The sequence below is a fragment of the Entelurus aequoreus genome, linkage group LG12 (genome assembly GCF_033978785.1).
Source record: "Entelurus aequoreus isolate RoL-2023_Sb linkage group LG12, RoL_Eaeq_v1.1, whole genome shotgun sequence".
Taxonomy (NCBI): Eukaryota; Metazoa; Chordata; class Actinopteri; order Syngnathiformes; family Syngnathidae; genus Entelurus; species Entelurus aequoreus.
This window is the reverse complement of record NC_084742.1, coordinates 17040342-17058707: the sequence shown is the minus strand read 5'-3', so window position 1 is coordinate 17058707 and position 18366 is coordinate 17040342. Positions and strand designations below refer to the sequence as shown.

Genomic DNA, 18366 nt, shown 5'->3' with positions numbered 1-18366 from the left:
TGAAGCTCTTCAGCCAGTCTCTGGGGGTGTGGGGACCAAGGAAGTTGTGTAAAAAAATGAGTCATCATCAGTTAAACGCAACAAGACGGCGACGGCCGGCAAAATTCACAAATAATTAAGACAATGGGTCTCACACAAGCTGGTTCTATTTGCTTTGTGCGCGGTGGAGATAGGAGGCGTACGTTTTTCTCAACAGAGAATTAAATTACACGGTTGACACGACGCTGCTGTTGGTCGGGATGCTTGAATAACAAGAGGAAGCTGAAGCCAACATATTCACTGCTGTGAATCAGAGGTGTTTGTCTTTACTGGAAGTTCTTAGAGCTTTTTTTTAAGGCTACGATAAACGGGGTTGAATTGGTTACGTGAAGATGCAACTTTTCTATTGTTTTGTTTCCGACAAAAAATGTGTGCCATGGTTTCTGTCTCATGAGCAAAATAGCGAGTGCAATCCATTTAGTGTGTTTCTCTTTATGTATATGTACAATATACAGTATACTCACTTTCAGAATACCACAATTGTAGGGGGAGATGCGGGTATAATCATTTAGGGCTCGCAATGAGATTGATCTAGTCCAGGGGTCACCAACCTTTTTGAAACCAAGAGCTACTTCTTGGGTACTGATTAATGTGAAGGGCTACCAGTTTGATACACACTTAAATAAATTGCCAGAAATAGCCAATTTGCTCAATTTACTTTTAACTCTATGTTATTATTAATAATTAATGATATTTACACTTAATTGAACGGTTTAAAAGAGGAGAAAACACGAAAAAAATGACAATTAAATTTTGAAACATAGTTAATCTTCAATTTCGACTCTTTAAAATTCAAAATTCAACCGAAAAAAAGAAGAGAAAAACTAGCTAATTCTAATCTTTTTGAAAAAATAAAAAAAAGAATTTATGGAACATCATTAGTAATTTTTCCTGATTAAGATTAACTTTAGAATTTTGATGACATGTTTTAATTAGGTTAAAATCCAATCTACACTTTGTTAGAATATATAACAAATTGGACCAAGCTATATTTCTAACAAAGACAAATCATTATTTCTTCTAGATTTTCCAGAACAAAAATTTTAAAAGAAATTCAAAAAACGTTGAAATAAGATTTAAATTTGATTCTACAGATTTTCTAGATTTGCCGGAATAATTTTTTTGAATTTTAATCATAATAAGTTTGAAGATTTCACAAATATTCTTTTGTCGAAAAAACAGAAGCTAAGATGAAGAATGAAATTAAAATGTATTTATTATTCTTTACAATAAAAACAATTAATTTACTTGAACATTGATTTAAATTGTCAGGAAAGAAGAGGAAGGAATTTAAAAGGTAAAAAGGTATATGTGTTTAAAAATCCTAAAATCATTTTTAAGGTTGTATTTTTTCTCTAAAATTGTCTTTCTGAAAGTTATAAGAAGCAAAGTAAAAAAATTAATGAATGTGTTTAAACAAGTGAAGACCAAGTCTTTAAAATATTTTCTTGGATTTTCAAATTCTATTTGAGTTTTGTCTCTCTTAGAATTAAAAATGTCGGGCAAAGCAGGACCAGCTTGCTAGTAAATAAATAAAATTTAAAAAATAGAGGCAGCTCACTGGTAAGTGCTGCTATTTGATCTATTTTTAGAACAGGCCAGCGGGCTACTCATCTGGTCCTTACGGGCTACCTGGTGCACGCGGGCACCGCGTTGGTGACCCCTGAGCACTTTTGGAAGGTACGTGCAAAGTGGCACAGTTACGCACAAATGAAAGCGCCATGGTCATAAGGAAACGATCACTATAAAAGGATGAAGAGTGAGAATTTTCCATGCTTGTCTTGACAATCGACATATTATTTATATACAATTATTTATATCGTCGACGTAGTTTTTTTATGATGTTCTTTTTTTCATATACAAGATATATTACTAAAATAACTTCTTGCAACATGCATTTTCTTGCACCCGGATCATTTCAGCTCAAAATGCAGTTATTACCGCGATTGTGCCAAAAACACCAATTGTGCGGTCTCCCAAAGCGCTAAAAAGAGGTTATTTTGTTTTGTTATTTTGTTATTTTGCAGTCTTAGTAGATCACCCCGCAACACACCCACTAATTTTACACGCAATTTCATATAATTATTTGATACTTGTTTATATTAACATTGTTTTTTTCATATAATAGATATATCACTAAAAAACTTTTTGCAACATAAATTTTCTTTCAACTGCATCATTTCAGCTCACCATGCAGTTATTACCACGATTGTGCCAAAAACACCAATTGTGCGGTCTCCCAAAGCGCTAAAAAGAGGTTATTTTGTTTTGTTATTTTGTTATTTTGCAGTCTTAGTAGATCACCCCGCAACACACCCACTAATTTTACATGCAACTTCATATAATTATTTGATACTTGTTTATATTGACATTCTTTTTTTCATATAAAAGATATATTACTAAACAACTTTTTGCAACATGCATTTTCTTTCAACTGGATCATTTCTGCTCACCATGCAGTTATTACCACGTTTGTGCCAAAAACACCAATTGTGCGGTCTCCCAAAGCGCTAAAAAGAGGTTATTTTGTTTTGTTATTTTGTTATTTTGCAGTCTTAGTAGATCACCCCGCAACACACCCACTAATTTTACATGCAATTTCATATAATTATTTGATACTTGTTTATATTGACATTCTTTTTTTCATATAAAAGATATATTACTAAACAACTTTTTGCAACATGCATTTTCTTTCAACTGGATCATTTCTGCTCACCATGCAGTTATTACCACGATTGTGCCAAAAACACCAATTGTGCGGTCTCCCAAAGCGCTAAAAAGAGGTTATTTTGTCTAGAATACACTTCTAAAGCGCAGAAAAAGTGGCACTGATTTTAGTTGTGTGCTGCACGTTTCCCGACGTGACAAAACACCATAAGTTTGAGGATAATATGAGTAAATGAGTGTGGTGACAGTCAGTACATGTAAAATCCTTATTTAATTATGCCAGTCTTCACCACTTTTGTGCTTGTTATCAATTGAACACGCAGTCTTAGTAGATCACCCACTAATTTTACATGCAATTTCATATAAATATTTGATACTTGTTTATATTGACAAATGTGCTATTTTAAACACCAATATTGTTCAATGAATGATACTTATTACATATGTCAACCGTGTATGCTATTGTGCGCTTAGCTGTAGTGTAGCTGCTAGCCTTTAGTAGCCTATAGCCTACCATGCGTAACTTGTAGTGCTTATTGGAGGACATTTAGATGTTAACTAGTTGTCCAGCTTTGCACAAGTAAACAGGATGCAAGGCTGCTTGTATCGGACATTGAATCACAAGTTTTACGTGCAAGCCGATATCATCCCATACTTGTTTTTTTGCTTATATCACATTGATATCAATATAGGATCAGGACAGACCTACTATTTTTAAGAGTCTGGAATGGATTAATATGATTTACATGACTTCTTATGGGAAAATGTGATTTTTTTTTGTGCGATTCGATATTAACATTTGTAGTACAGTCTGAGGGCCCAAAAAGGTTGGGAAGCGCTGCACAATATGGCTTTAAAGCACGACAAAGCCGCTGTCATTGGTTTGAGAGAATGGCCAAAGGGCTCAAAGTTGCGATCAAAGGTGAGCGAGCCCATGTGGCAAACACCCGATGATGCCTCAAAGAGACATGTCTTCAAAACGGACTGCTGGACAAAAGTGGTGCCACAGCTGGGGGCCCGAGTGAGTCTTCTCCATTGGACAAAAAGCTCTGTCAATCATCACAGGGGGTCAAAACTCAACTCAGAGGAGGAGGACAATGGCGCTCTCTGAAAGAATGCATGGCTAATCAACCTTGGTATTACGTTATATGAGTCAGTGGTAGAAAAGAAGAATGCACGCCACCGTGGCTATTGAACTGGTTATAATGGACGAGTCCATGAAGAGGAGTCATTGACACACACTGAAGTCTACTTCATGGCGAGTTCCTTTCGGAGCAGAATGAGAAGCTTTTTCACAGCTAAAAAAACACTCTGCCTCAGGGTGGAAATGCCCAAAGAGTGGCGCGATGGGCTCAAGGCGCTGACCTGTCGGCCGTCAAGGGTCGGCGAGGACAATTAGGACTGTCACTAGAGCTTTACAATGACAGCAGCCATCAGCAACAAGGCTGTTGATTCTCTTCGCCGCCTCGCCTATGTTTCGCGGTCCCTCTCGTCCGACATGTTCGCCTCCGAGGCCCGGAGCTGAGCGGTGTGACTAATTATTCATACGGTATTTTCCACGTTCAGCGGTTGCTTTGCATTCCGCCCGCCGAAAAAAGTGTAATTAATTGGATATGTTTGTAATTAGAGGAGGGAAACAGACGCACGCTGGCTGTTGTTTTGCCTGTTGTGCCGAACGACGAAGACGAAGCAAAATAAACACTGATTACATAGAACGCTAATTACTGTGGAATTATCCAGTCTAGCTCACTTTGCGGGGGTTCCTTCTTAGGATTCTCACCATGCACACATATGAAACATCCACCACGGGACATTACTAGCCCAAATCAATGCACACAAAGACATATTTCATATTAACGACTTCTTAACTATTCTATCATTTACAATCCACACGAGAGACATATGAGAGACAAAACACACGTCTTTCCCTTTACTGTGCATTCTAAGGAGTGAAAAACTGCTATTGTGAGGTGGCTAGCAATGCAGGTGAAAGGGATTAATCTATTTCGCCTATAAAGCTCACTAAAAACTACATAAGTAAATGTACCAAAGTAAATACTACCCACACAAGTCACAGGTCACAAGTTGCGGCATTAAAATGATGCTAAATAAAACTAACTACAATTTAAAATGTTTATTTAACATTTAAATGACAATAACTGTGCTGTCAAGTAGAGATCGATGTCCGATAATATTGGACTGCCGATATTATCGGCCGATAAATGCTTTAAAATGTAATATCGGAAATTATTGGTATCAGTTTCTAAATTTTTGGTATCGTTTAAAAAAGTAAAATTTATGATTTTTTAAAACGCCACTGTGTACACGGACGTAGGGAGAAGTACAGAGTGCCAATAAACCTTAAAGGCACTGCCTTTGCGTGCCGGCCCAGTCACATAATATCTCCGGCTTTTCACACACACAAGTGAATGCCATCCATACTTGGTCAACAGTCATACAGATCACACTGAGGGTGGCCGTATAAACAAATTTAACACTGTTACAAATATGCGCCACACTGTGAACCCACACCAAACAAGAATGACAAACACATTTCGGCACTAACTCTTCCAGGACGCTACAATATACACCCCTCAGCCCCAACCCCGCCCACCTCAACCTCCTCATGCTCTCTCAGGGAGAGCATGTCCCAAATTCCAAGCTGCTGTTTTGAGGCATGTTAAAAAAAATAATGCACTTTGTGACTTCAATAATAAATATGGCAGTGCCATGTTCGTTTTTTTTCCCATAACTTGAGTTGATTTATTTTGGAAAACCTTGTTACATTGTTTAATGCATCCAGCGGGGCATCACAACAAAATTAGGCATAATAATGTGTTAATTCCACGACTGTATATATCGGTATCGGTTGATATCGGAATTGATAATTAAGAGTTGGACAATATCGGAATATCGGATATTGGCAAAAAAGTCAAGGTTTTATATCCTGTTTTCAATTCTGAGTATCATTTGCAAGTATTGTATAATATACTTAGCATGCAACTGCAATTCTAAGACAGTTTTGTACGGCAGGAGTTGATGATAAATCACAATTTCCAGTTTCTCTATTCAACATGTTCGAAAAGGAGTAGGAAGAAGCAGAGCTTATTTAATCCTACCACTTTTCCTTTACATAGCAGTTGCTAAAACTGTTCTCAATTTATTCACAATATACTTCATAAGTAATAACAATAAAAATGAATAAATAAATAATAATAAGTGAAGTAAGTTATATTTCATATGGTGAGATAAGTAATATTATCTAGAAAATGAATGGATGGATGAAATAAATTCCAAATGTTTATCATGATTCTTCTTCTTTGTACTTTGTAAACACTTTAAGTTTGAAGAGTTTCTTGAAGTGGATTATATCAGTACATTGTGCATTGTACAAGTGCAATATATTTATCTGTACAGTAATCTATTTATTTATATCTGCACATTGTTGCTCTTTTATCCTGCACTACAACGAGCTAATGCAACGACATGTTGTTCTTATCTGTACTGTAAAGTTCAAATTTGAATGACCATAAAAGGAAGTCTAAGTCTAAAAAGTCTAAGACTGACAATGTCGTGTGCACTGCACAATACTCCAAACACTAAAGAACGTGGATAAAACCAGCCTCAGATGAAGGACGAACACACCCTTTTTGAATCCACCAGGCTGCTTAATAAAACACTTAGCTTGGTCTCCACCAGGAAATGAGAAATCTGCGTTTTGGTCATCTTGTCTTTTGCCTAGGAGGCTAATGAATGTGTTGTTTATCGAGTGGAGCATTTCTGACTGAAAGCACATATTGCCACAACAACACGTGCCTAAAATGCCATCTGATGAGCACCCCTCCCTCTTTTGTTGGCGCTAATAAGCTTTGCCTTCAGCTGCTTTTATTCACACATATGCGGGAGCAAACAGTCTTCTTGCTTCGACTGAGAAGCAACTTTTCATGCACGTCACGCATCATAAGAAGAACAATCCGAGTGCAATGGCAGACATTAGAGCACCTCCATGTTTCTTCCCCAAAGAAGGTTTAAAAGCGCAACCGAGGAGGCGGCTGGGAATCTTTTAGGACGCCACTCCGGTCCCAGGATGAAACCAAGCCAAAGCAACGTGTCCCTCCGGACGGTCCTCGCTCCGTCTCCCCGCATCTCTCCCCGTTGCATGGCTGGGATAACCCTGTGTTGCCATGGCAACAAGGACTTGGAGCGCCAGCGCTGTAAAGACTACAGATGGAGAGGGTAGAAAAAAAAAAACAGAGAGGCTGAAGGTACAAGGAGAGCGTCCCCCCAAAAATTCATTCGCACTTGAAAAATCAATAACCACTTGTCCTACTTCTTCCTTTTCTCCTTACAAGTCCCTCGCCAACCTCGCCGTCCACGTCTGCCTCACTCCTCGCTCCAACGCATTAGCAATGACGTGGTCGTAGTCACACTGGTGACCAAATCAGGAACCTGTCGGTCCAGGTTACGCCCGCAGAACCACAGCGTGACCATTAATGTCACTGACATGTGGAGGACCACAGCTAATGCCGACACTTTAATGTACACTATATTGCCAAAAGTATTTGGCCACCCATCCAAATGATCAGAATCAGGTGTCCTAATCACTTGGCCCGGCCACAGGTGTATCAAATCAAGCACTTAGGCATGGAGACTGTTTCTACAAACATTTGTGAAAGAATGGGCCGCTCTCAGGGATTTCCAACGTGGAACTGTCATAGGATGCCACCTGTGCGACAAATCCAGACGTGAAATTTCCTCGCTCCTAAATATTCCAAAGTCAACTGTCGGCTTTATTATAAGAAAATGGAAGAGTTTGGGAACAACAGCAAGTCAGCCACTAAGTGGTAGGCCACGTAAACTGACAGAGAGGGCTCAGCGGATGCTGAAGCGCATAGTGCAAAGAGGTCGCCGACTTTCTGCACAGTCGGTTGCTACAGAGCTCCTAACTTCATGTGACCTTCCAATTAGCCCACGTACAGTACGCAGAGAGCTTCATGGAATGGGTTTCCCTGGCGGAGCAGCTGCATCTAAGCCATACATCACCAAGTCCAATGCAAAGCGTGGGATGCAGTGGTGTAAAGCACGTCTCCACTGGACTCTAGAGCAGTGGAGACACCTTCTCTGGAGTGATGAATCACGCTTTTCCATCTGGCAATCTGATGGACCAGTCTGGGTTTGGAGGTTGCTAAGAGAACGCTACATTTCGGACTGCATTGTGCCGAGTGTGAAGTTTGGTGGAGGAGGAATTATGGTGTGGGGTGGTTTTTCAGGAGTTGGGCTTGGCCCCTTAGTTCCAGGGAAAGGAACTTTGAATGTTCCAGGATACCAAAACACTTTGGACAATTCCATGCTCCCAACCTTGTGGGAACAGTTTGGAGCGAGCCCCTTCCTCTTTTAACATAACTGTGCACCAGTGCACAAAGCAAGGTCCATAAAAACATGGATGACAGAGTCTGGTGTGGATGAACTTGACTGGCATGCACAGAGTCCTGACCTGAACCTGATAGAACACCTTTGGGATGAATTAGAATGGAGACTGACAGCCAGGCCTTCTCGACCAACATCAGTGTGTGACCTCACCAATGCGCTTTTGGAAAAACGGTCGAAAATTGCTATAAACACACTCTGCAACCTTGTGGACAGCCTTCCCAAAAGAGTTGAAGCTGTAATAGCTACAAAAGGTGGAACGACATCATATTGAACCCTATGGGTTAGGAATGGGATGGCACTTCAAGTTCATATGTGAGTCAAGGCAGGTGGCCAAATACTTTTGGCAATATAGTGTATCTTCAAGCGTACAAAAACAGCAACAAGTTAGTTTCTCACCAAAAAAAGCTAATACGGCTTGACAGGTCGAGGCAAGTAATAACGTCTGTTAACACTAGTCAAATATCCTCTGTCTGACAAAATGCAAAAATGCTCGTCAAAGATCCTGTATGTGACATGAGCGCTCTCCTATTTTAAAGGACGTAGAGCAAAAACATAACATCCTTATTGAAAAGAGCGCTCTGCTGTTTTTGAAAATCGACGACAACGCTCGTCAAAGATTGTCAAAAGAACAGGATCCACCCGCTGTTTTTGGGGGATCAACTGTAGAAGCACTCGTCAAAGATCCTCTATATGACAGGAGTGTTCTGCACTTTTTGTGAATCCACGACAAAAACACTATCCAAATATTGTCCAGAGAACAGGAACGCTCTGCCGTTTTTGACGCTCTACTGGATAAACATGAGACAAATATCATTAGTATGACAAGAGAGTTCAGCTGTTTTTGGGGATGAACCACAAAAACACTAGTCAAAGATTGTCATTACGACAGAAGTGTTCCGCTGTTTTTGAAGGCCAATGGCAATAAACATTGAATAGTGACAATATAACTGAAGTGCTCTTCTGTTTTTGAGGATCTACTGCAAAAACACTTGTCGAAAATCCTCTGTATGACAGGAGCACTCTGCTGTTTTTGACGATCAACTACAGAAACACTTGTTTAATATTGCCAATATACCATACCTTCTGTTTTTGAGACTCAACTACAAATATACTAAATATTGTCAACACAACAGGAGTACTTTTCTGCCTTTGAAGATCAACTAGAGAAATATTTGTTACATTTAGTTGCATATCGTCAATACAACAAGACTGCGCTGCTGTTTTTGACGATCAACCACAAACACACTAGATTGCTAATACAAAGAGAGTGGTGTGCTATTTTTGAGGCTCTACTGCATACTGAATGAGTCAAAAATCCTCTGTATGACAGGAGCACTCTGCTGTTTTTGACAATCACCTACAGAAACACTCGTTAAATATTGCCAACATTACAGAAGGGCTTTGCTGTTTTTGAGGATCAACTACAAAAATACTAAAGATTGGCAATACAACAGGAGTGCTCTGATACTTTTGATGATCTACTGCATAAACATGAGTCAATATCCTTTGTATGACCAGAGAGTTCTGTTGTTTTTGGGGATCAACCACAAAACCAATAGTCAAAGATTGTCAATACAACCGGAGTGCGCTGATGTTTTTACAGAAAAAACACTAAATATTGCCAATATACTGTAACTAAATTGCTCTACTCTTTTTGAGGATCTACTGCAATAACTCGAGTCAAGAATCCTCTGTATGAGAGGAGCGCCTTGCTGTTGTTGATGATCAACTACAGAAGCGCTCGTTAAATATTGCCAATACAACAGAAGTGTTCTGCTGTTTTTGGGGATCAAATATACAAAAATTACTAAGGATTGTCTATACAATAAGACTGCTTTGCTGTTTTTGAGGATCAACTACAAAAATACTAAAGATTGTCAATGCATCAGGAGTGCTCTAATACTTTCGAGGATCTACTGCATAACCACGAGTCAATATCCTTTGCATGGCCAGAGAGTTCTGCCGTTTTTGGGGATCAACCTCAAAACCACTAGTCGAAGATTGTCAACATGACCGGAGTGCTCTGATGTTTTTACAACAAAAACACTAAATATTGGCAATATATTGTAACTGAATTGCTACACTGTTTTTGAGGATCTACTGCTAAGACACTAGTCAAAAATCTTCTGTATGACAGGAGTGCTCTGCTGTTTTTGATAATCAACTACAGAAACACTCGTTAAATATTGCCAATATTACAGAAGTGCTCTGCTGTTTTTGAGATTGACTACAAAAAAGTGACATATTGTCAATACAACAAGGATGCTCTGCTGTTTTTGACGACCATTTTGAGGATCAACTACAAAAATACTAAAGATTGTCAATACAACAGGAGTGCTCTAATACTTTCGAGGATCTACTGCCTAACCATGAGTCAATGTCCTTTGTATGACCAGAGAGTTCTGCTGTTTTTGGGATCAACTACAAAATAGTGACATATTGTCAATACAACAAGAATGCTCTGCTGTTTTTGACGACCATTTTGAGGATCAACTACAAAAATACTAAAGATTGTCAATACAACAGGAGTGCTCTAATACTTTAGAGCAGGGGTGTCAAACTCATTTTAGATCGGGGGCCACATGGAGAAAAATCTACTCCCAAATGGGCCGGACTAGTAAAATCACAGCACGATAACTTAAATATAAAGACAACTTCAGATCTTTTTCTTTGTTTAAAAAAAAATAAAACAAGCACATTCTGAAATTGTACAAATCATAATATTGTTGTTGTTTTTTTACACTTACATGTTGCAGTTAATAGTATTCTATCTTTATTTGTCGTTATTTATATTTTCTGAATAAATTATGTGACAATGTTCATCAGTCAACTCATTGGTGTTAATTTTCAATCTATCAAAATAAAAAAAATATATGAAAATGTTTGTTATTTATGTAGTTTGATCATTTTCCTCGACTGATGTACTAACATCATGTTGTTTATTTTGTACATATATAGCATCATCTACAACGATACAAAGAATTGCTATTGCGACATCCAGTGGACACATTTAGAACAGCAGTTTCTTTCATTCAAAAGGTTCAGATTAATTTTTATACTTAGCAAACTCATCCCGCGGGCCGGATAAAACCTGTTCGCGGGCCTGATCCGGCCCTCGGGCCGTACGTTTGACGCCCCTGCTTTAGAGGATCTACTGCATAACCATGAGTCAATATCCTTTTGTATGACCAGAGAGTTCTGCTGTTTTTGGGATAAACCTCAAAACCACTAGTTGAAGATTATCAACACGACTGGAGTGCTCTGATGTTTTTACAGCAAAAACACTAAATATTGGCAATATACTGTAACTGAAGTGCTACACTGTTTTTGAGGATCTACTGCAAAGACACTAGTCAAAAATCTTCTGTATGACAGGAGTGCTCTGCTGTTTTTGATAATCAACTACAGAAACACTCGTTAAATATTGCCAATATTACAGAAGTGCTCTGCTGTTTTTGAAGACCAACTACAAAAACACCAGTTAAAGATTGCCAATACAACAGAACTGCTCTGCTGTTTTTGAAGACCTACTGCAAAAACACTTGTCTATGTAATGGGGAAAGTGCTGTTTATAAAAATGTAAAGCAGAAGCACAAGTCAAAGATCCTCTATTAGACAGTTCTCAGCTGTTTTAAGGACATGAAATTGGTCACTTTGCATTTGTTTGTGTAAAAAGATTCAACACCACCAAGTCAGCTCGACACTAAACAAAGCGATGCCATCTCTCATTCCTTTATGATACATCATGTGGTAATAAGGTGTGTCTACATGGTCAGAGGTAAACGGGGCTGTCAGGCTGATGTCACCATCTGACCCGAGCGGGTCCAGCAAGCTGAAGCTCCATCAGCCTGATAAAGATGTTCATAAAAGGATTGATATTGGTTGTCACGCAAGACTATAGATTAGTATCAGGAACATACACATAAATACGTGAGAACACTGAACTCATTCATCTTCACAATGTATGTTCCCCTTTGATCTCGCCGCGTGATTCTGCCTGTGATCTCCTGGTATTGGATGACGAGAGGAAATCACACAGATAGCATCGGAATCAAAGGAAGCGTCGCGCGTACTGCTGTGTACTGACGTGTGCTACTGTGTACTGACATTTACTGCCGTGTACTGAAAAAATATAAATATAAAAAATACAATAAAAAAAAACTGGCAGGTCACTTGTCAAAATGTGTGGGTTTTTTTCCATCAAATAACTGTAAATAAAAAACAAATAATCACTGTTATTTTAAGGGTAAGAAAATTATCTACTGAGTTTCCATTTGATTACTGAATAATCAACTTACGTTATTTTTTTTTTTACAGTGCACTGCAACATAAACAGAATCTAGATTTTACGTCAATTCGGTCAGCAGAATTTTGTCGTTAAAAAAAAGGTACGTAAAAAAATATTGGAAAATTTAAACCAGTTCCACTGTTATTTTTACAGTAAAATGTTGCAGACTGAGCTGACAGTTTTTTTTTTTTTTACCATAACATTTTTGGTTGTTGTAACTGCAGTGCATTATTGTAAATTGAAAAAACAGTACCTTTGTTTTACTGTGACATTTTGGCAAATTCCTTTTTTTTAACCATGTTACAGAACACAGTAAAAAAAAATCTTAAGATTTTTACGGTAAAAAAAAATAAAAATAAAAAACCTGTCAGCTCAGTTGTCAGAATTTTATCGAAAAATTCTACATCGAATTAATGTCAATTTAAACGGTAACACAACAACATTCTGGCAACTGAGGGGCCAGCTTTTTACCGTAAAATCTACAGCAGGTTTTACAGTACATTACCGTAAATTTAAAAACGCTACCACTGTTATTTTTACGTTAATATTCTGACGGTTGAGCTGCCGTTTTTCTTTACCATACAATTTACAGTTGTTGTTTTAACAGTGCATTACTATGAATGTAAAAACAGTACTATATTTTTACAGTAAAATTTGGGTAACTTAGTTGTCAGTTGTTTACATAATTGTGTGCACTTTAAAAAAAACAGTAAAAAAAAAAACTTGTCAGCTCCGTCGCCAGTATTTTAATGTCAATTTTTTTATTAATATAAAAATGGAAACACCATTATTTTTACTGTAAAATCCTGGTGACTGAGCTGCCAGGTTTTTTCTTTTTTTTTACCGTAAAATCCACTGCAGCTTTAACAGTGCATTACTGTAAAATTAAAAACGGTTCCATTGTTATTTTACAGTAAAATTTTGCCAAATAAACTGGCAGTTTTGGGTTTTTTTTAATGTAAAATGTATGGTTCTTGTTACTACAATGCATTGGTGAAAATGAAAAAAGCGGTACTTTTTTTTTTTTACTGAAAATTTCTAGCAAATTACTTTTTTTTTTACCGTGTTACAGTGTACTGTAAAAAAACCCTGAAGACTTTACAGTAAAAAAACAACTATCAGCTCAGTTGCCAGAATTTGACCGTAAAAAGCATAGTATTTTTTACTCTATATCGAATTAATGTAAATTTAAAGGGTAACACAACAAAATTCTGGCGACTGAGCGGCAAGTTTTTTTTTTTAACATAAAATCAGTTTTTACAGTGCATTGCTGTAAATTTAAAAATGCTGCCACTTTTTTTCTTTTATATAAAAATTCTGGTGACGGGCTGCCATTTTTCTTTACCTTACCTCAGGGCATTCAATCAATCAATTAATTATTTTTTTTTACAGTGCACTGTAAAAATAACCTGTCAGCTCAGTTGCCAGTATTTTGACGTAAAATTTCGGATTAGTGTAAATTGAAAAACGGCAACACTGGTGACTGAGCTGTCAGGTTGTTTTTTTTTACCGTAAAATCTACGGCAGTTTTCACAGTGCATTACTGTAAATTTAAAAACGCTTCCACTGTTATTTTACGGTACAACTCTGGCGATTGATCTACCATTTTTTTTTACCTTAAAAGTTAAAGCTGCTATTTTAACAGTGCATTACTATGAATGGACAAACGGTACTGTATTTTGTAGTAAAACTATGGTGACTGGGTTGTCTGTTGTTTACTGGAAAATTGACATACTTTTTTTTTTTTTTTACAGTGCTCTGTAAAAAATCTGTAGAATTTACCGTAAAAAAAACAAAACAAAAAAAAACAACTGTCAATTTGGTCGCCAGAATTTTAGCATAAAATGTACAGATATTTTTACATGGAATTACTGTAATTTAAAAACGGTACCACTGTGTGGAGGGAGGTGTGGCCAGTGCTGCCTGCAGGAGCAACGGTCACCGCCTCTGTCTATGGTGCTGAGGACAGAGCACCATCAGACGGGGGCGTGGCAGTGCTGATGGCGAGACACGTATCACCTGTGAAATCTAATCACCTGCCAGCTGTGTCTCGCCGTCAGCACTGCCACGCCCCTGTCTGATGGTGCTCTGTCCTCAGCACCTTGGACAGAGGCGGTGACCTTTGCTCCTGCAGGCAGCGCTGGCCACACCTCCCTCCACACACTGTTATTTTCACGGTACAATTCTGGCGACATAGTTGTTGTTTTTTTCAGCCTAACATTTACTCTTGTTGTTTTTATAGTACAAGTATACCACCGAGCAAGACAACATTATCACTTGTGGCAACAGCTATTTACACAATCCTGACACTGTGTTGACTCCGATGGATAGTAAATCTGACACTGCAGTGCAAGCTGTACACTGACTACTCTGAAGCATATCCCTGTCTTGACAAGCTGAAGTAAAATACTGATGTGTTTCTCACACAGGGACCCAGTCAACGTGTTTTTAACCCAATCATTTTGCATGAAAAGCTAACAAAGAAAGAGCGCTTCTTCACTGTGCTGCATAATAAACGTAGTAAGACAGCGGCTAATTGGAGTAAACGTACGTCAGCCGAGCAGCTTTTTTTTTATGACGGCCCCTCGTCTGCGTGTAAACACAATAAACTTTGACGCTAAGTGGAGGTGGCGATGAGGGAGGCTGCAGGACCTTTTCATTAACAACATCCATTAGTGTAAAAATGAACTGAGGGTAAACAAGCGGGAGTGACTAATTGTGCGCCATTCATTTGACGCGGTGCCAGTGTCAAAATGCAAAGTGTGCCCATTTGGAGAAACGATGGAAAGTTGGAGCGAGCGTTTTAGGGACTTCACTTCAAGGTCAACTTTAATTAACGCACACAACCACTGGGAGGCGCTACTGAGACACACTAAATTCCATTATTGTTTTAATGATTGAGTATTGTTTCAGGCTGCAAACACCCACACACACGCACACACCCACACACCCACACACACCTACACAAGTAATAAATCATACCTATCAGAGCTGCATCATCTAGATCAGTGGTTCTCAAACTTATTTTTTACCAAGTACCACCTCAGAAAACACTTGACTCTCCCAATACCACCATAATGACCAACATTAAAATACAGTAGCATAGTAGGCCTAAGTATTCATTAAAAACAAGGGAGGGTTTTTATTTAACGAGTATTTTTAATATTTTTGTAACATTACACACAGTTTGAATAGTAACTGTGTTTGTATATAGGAAAAAAAACACTGCATACTTAAATAATGTGTCAAATAAAATTAATTGCACATAATGAAGAGATTTTTTGGCATTCCACTAGATCAGGGGTCACCAACGCGGTGCCCGCGGGCACCAGGTAGCCCGTAAGGACCAGATGAGTAGCCCGCTGGCCTGTTCTAAAAATAGCTCAAATAGCAGCACTTACCAGTGAGCTGCCGCTATTTTTTTATATTTTATTTATTTACTAGCAAGCTGGTCTCGCTTTGCCTGACATTTTTAATTCTAAGAGAGACAAAACTCAAATAGAATTTGAAAATCCAAGAAAATATTTTAAAGACTTGGTCTTCACTTGTTTAAATAAATGCATTAATTTTTTTACTTTGCTTCTTATAACTTTCAGAAAGACAATTTTAGAGAAAAAATACAACCTTAAAAATGATTTTAGGATTTTTAAACACATATACCTTTTTACCTTTTAAATTCTTTCCTCTTCTTTCCTGACAATTTAAATCAATGTTCAAGTAAAACAATTGTTTTTATTGTAAAGAATAATAGATACATTTTAATATAATTCTTCATTTTAGCTTCTGTTTTTTCGACGAAGAATATTTGTGAAATATTTCTTCAAACTTATGATTAAAATTAAAAAAAAATATTCTGGCAAATCTAGAAAATCTGTAGAATCAAATTTGAATCTTATTTCAAAGTCTTTTGAATTTCTTTTAAAATGTTTGTTCTGGAAAATCTAGAAGAAATAATGATTTGTCTTTGTTAGAAATATAGCTTGGTCCAATTTGTTATATATTCTAACAAAGTGTAGATTGGATTTTAACCCATTTAAAACATGTCATCAAAATTCTAAAATTAATCTTAATCAGGAAAAATTACTAATGATGTTCCATATATTCTTTTTTTAATTTTTTCAAAAAGATTCAAATTAGCTAGTTTTTCTCTTCTTTTTTTCAGTTGAATTTTGAATTCTAAAGAGTTGAAATTGAAGATAAACTATGTTTCAAAACTTAATTGTCATTTTTTTCGTGTTTTCTCCTCTTTTAAACCGTTCAATTAAGTGTGAATATCATTAATTATTAATAATAACAGAGTTTAAGGTAAATAGAGCAAATTGGCTATTTCTGGCAATTTATTTAAGTGTGTATCAAACTGGTAGCCCTTCGCATTAATCAGTACCCAAGAAGTAGCTCTTGGTTTCAAAAAGGTTGGTGACCCCTGCACTAGATGAAGCCCCTGTACCACTAGAGGTACCACAGTTTGAGAATCACTGATCTAAAGCACTAATAGACATTTTAACAGGAGGAACACGACTAACACTGTAGGAAACTTAACACTCCTAAGTCACATAAGTTTAAGCTCTGCTTCTTCCAACTCCTTTTCGGACGTGCTGTAATGAAACAACTGGAATTGTGTGATGCATTAAATTGTATCGTATGTGTTCGAAATAAACTGACACTGAACTGAACTGAACTGAAAACATAAGTTAATATCAGTCAATGATTCTCTGCCCCGCCTCCTCTTTTTAAGAAAGTTGTTTCAAGGTTTTAAGGTCATCCGTCACATATAACTTGGTTTTCATGCTCCCCACTTTTCATATGATGAAACTTTGCCCCGGTTTTCGGATACTTTCATAAACCTTGCGTGTAACAAACTAATCAGTCCCTCCAGGCTTTTTGTGATTGTTGCAACCTAAAATGACAAAACTCCAAGCAGCTTTTCCAGAAAGTTGCAGCAAAAGTTGAAATATATTTGAGGCTTTTTCTGAAACAACTTTGAATCAATTTGTGATTTTATGAATTTATCAACATTTTCAGTGTTCCCCGTAACCTTAAATTTCAACCAAATTTAGAAAAATAAATACCGTATTGATGTTTTACTTGTTTTATACCACACAAATATAAAAGTGGACACTAGATGGCAGTAAGAGCGCATATTCAGAGCTTGTAATTGGAAGTTGAGTATACAAATATTTGTTTTCCTCACGATGACAGCATTTCACTAACATGATGTCAATTTCTGTGACTCACCGCATTTAATAGTAGATTATGTTGTTTTTGGTTGATTCCGTGACTCTCTACGTTGAAATGCTCCAAAATAATTAGTAACAGAAAGAAAAAATAAATGATCTGGACAACAAATTGTTCCATGCCTAATTGGTGGTAGTGGTTCTTAGTTAGGAAGCTATAGACAAATTATGGGCGGGTAGTCCTTTAATCATCTTTATTATTCGTGTGTGGCGATTATTTGTTCATCAAATGCACACATAACGATGAACGACTCTGTGTGTCTTCTTTCTTTGTGTCAAAGCATTGTGTTTTCTGCGGTGTCCATGTGCCGTTTACATGGCGAGGTGTTCAAACGCACTGCGTAACTCAGTGCATTTTTCACTTTGATTACTGTGCAATATCTATCTGAAGTACCTCTCATTGTTCAATATCCACTCATCATTGCTGTAAAACCACTTAATCTATGCAATATTTATTACTGAACGTGCAATAACCCACACTGCCATACGAGATGTTTTTAATCTCACTGTACACGCGTGTAGTGGCAATAAAATACATTCTATTCTATTCTAGAATTCTAGGCTTTCAGATCTCTGTTCTTTTTTTTTTTTTTAATGAGTGCGACTGCAAAATCAGCCACCACGGGGCCACACAGAGTTGCAAGTGCCAGCAATTTGATAAAGAAGGCGAGAAGCACTATTGAATTCAAGAAATAACTCGCAGTATGA

At 37.4% G+C, this 18366-nt stretch overlaps 2 protein-coding genes across 3 annotated transcripts in view; one reads left to right on the top strand and one right to left on the bottom strand.

Annotated features, from left to right (window-relative positions):
* plxna4 (plexin A4) overlaps positions 1 to 18366 on the bottom strand; it is a 376636-nt gene that overhangs the window by 160884 nt on the left and 197386 nt on the right. The window lies entirely within an intron of this gene.
* The window catches only part of LOC133661599 (protein kinase C and casein kinase substrate in neurons protein 1-like), a 54166-nt gene that overhangs the window by 22219 nt on the left and 13581 nt on the right, over positions 1 to 18366 (top strand). The window lies entirely within an intron of this gene.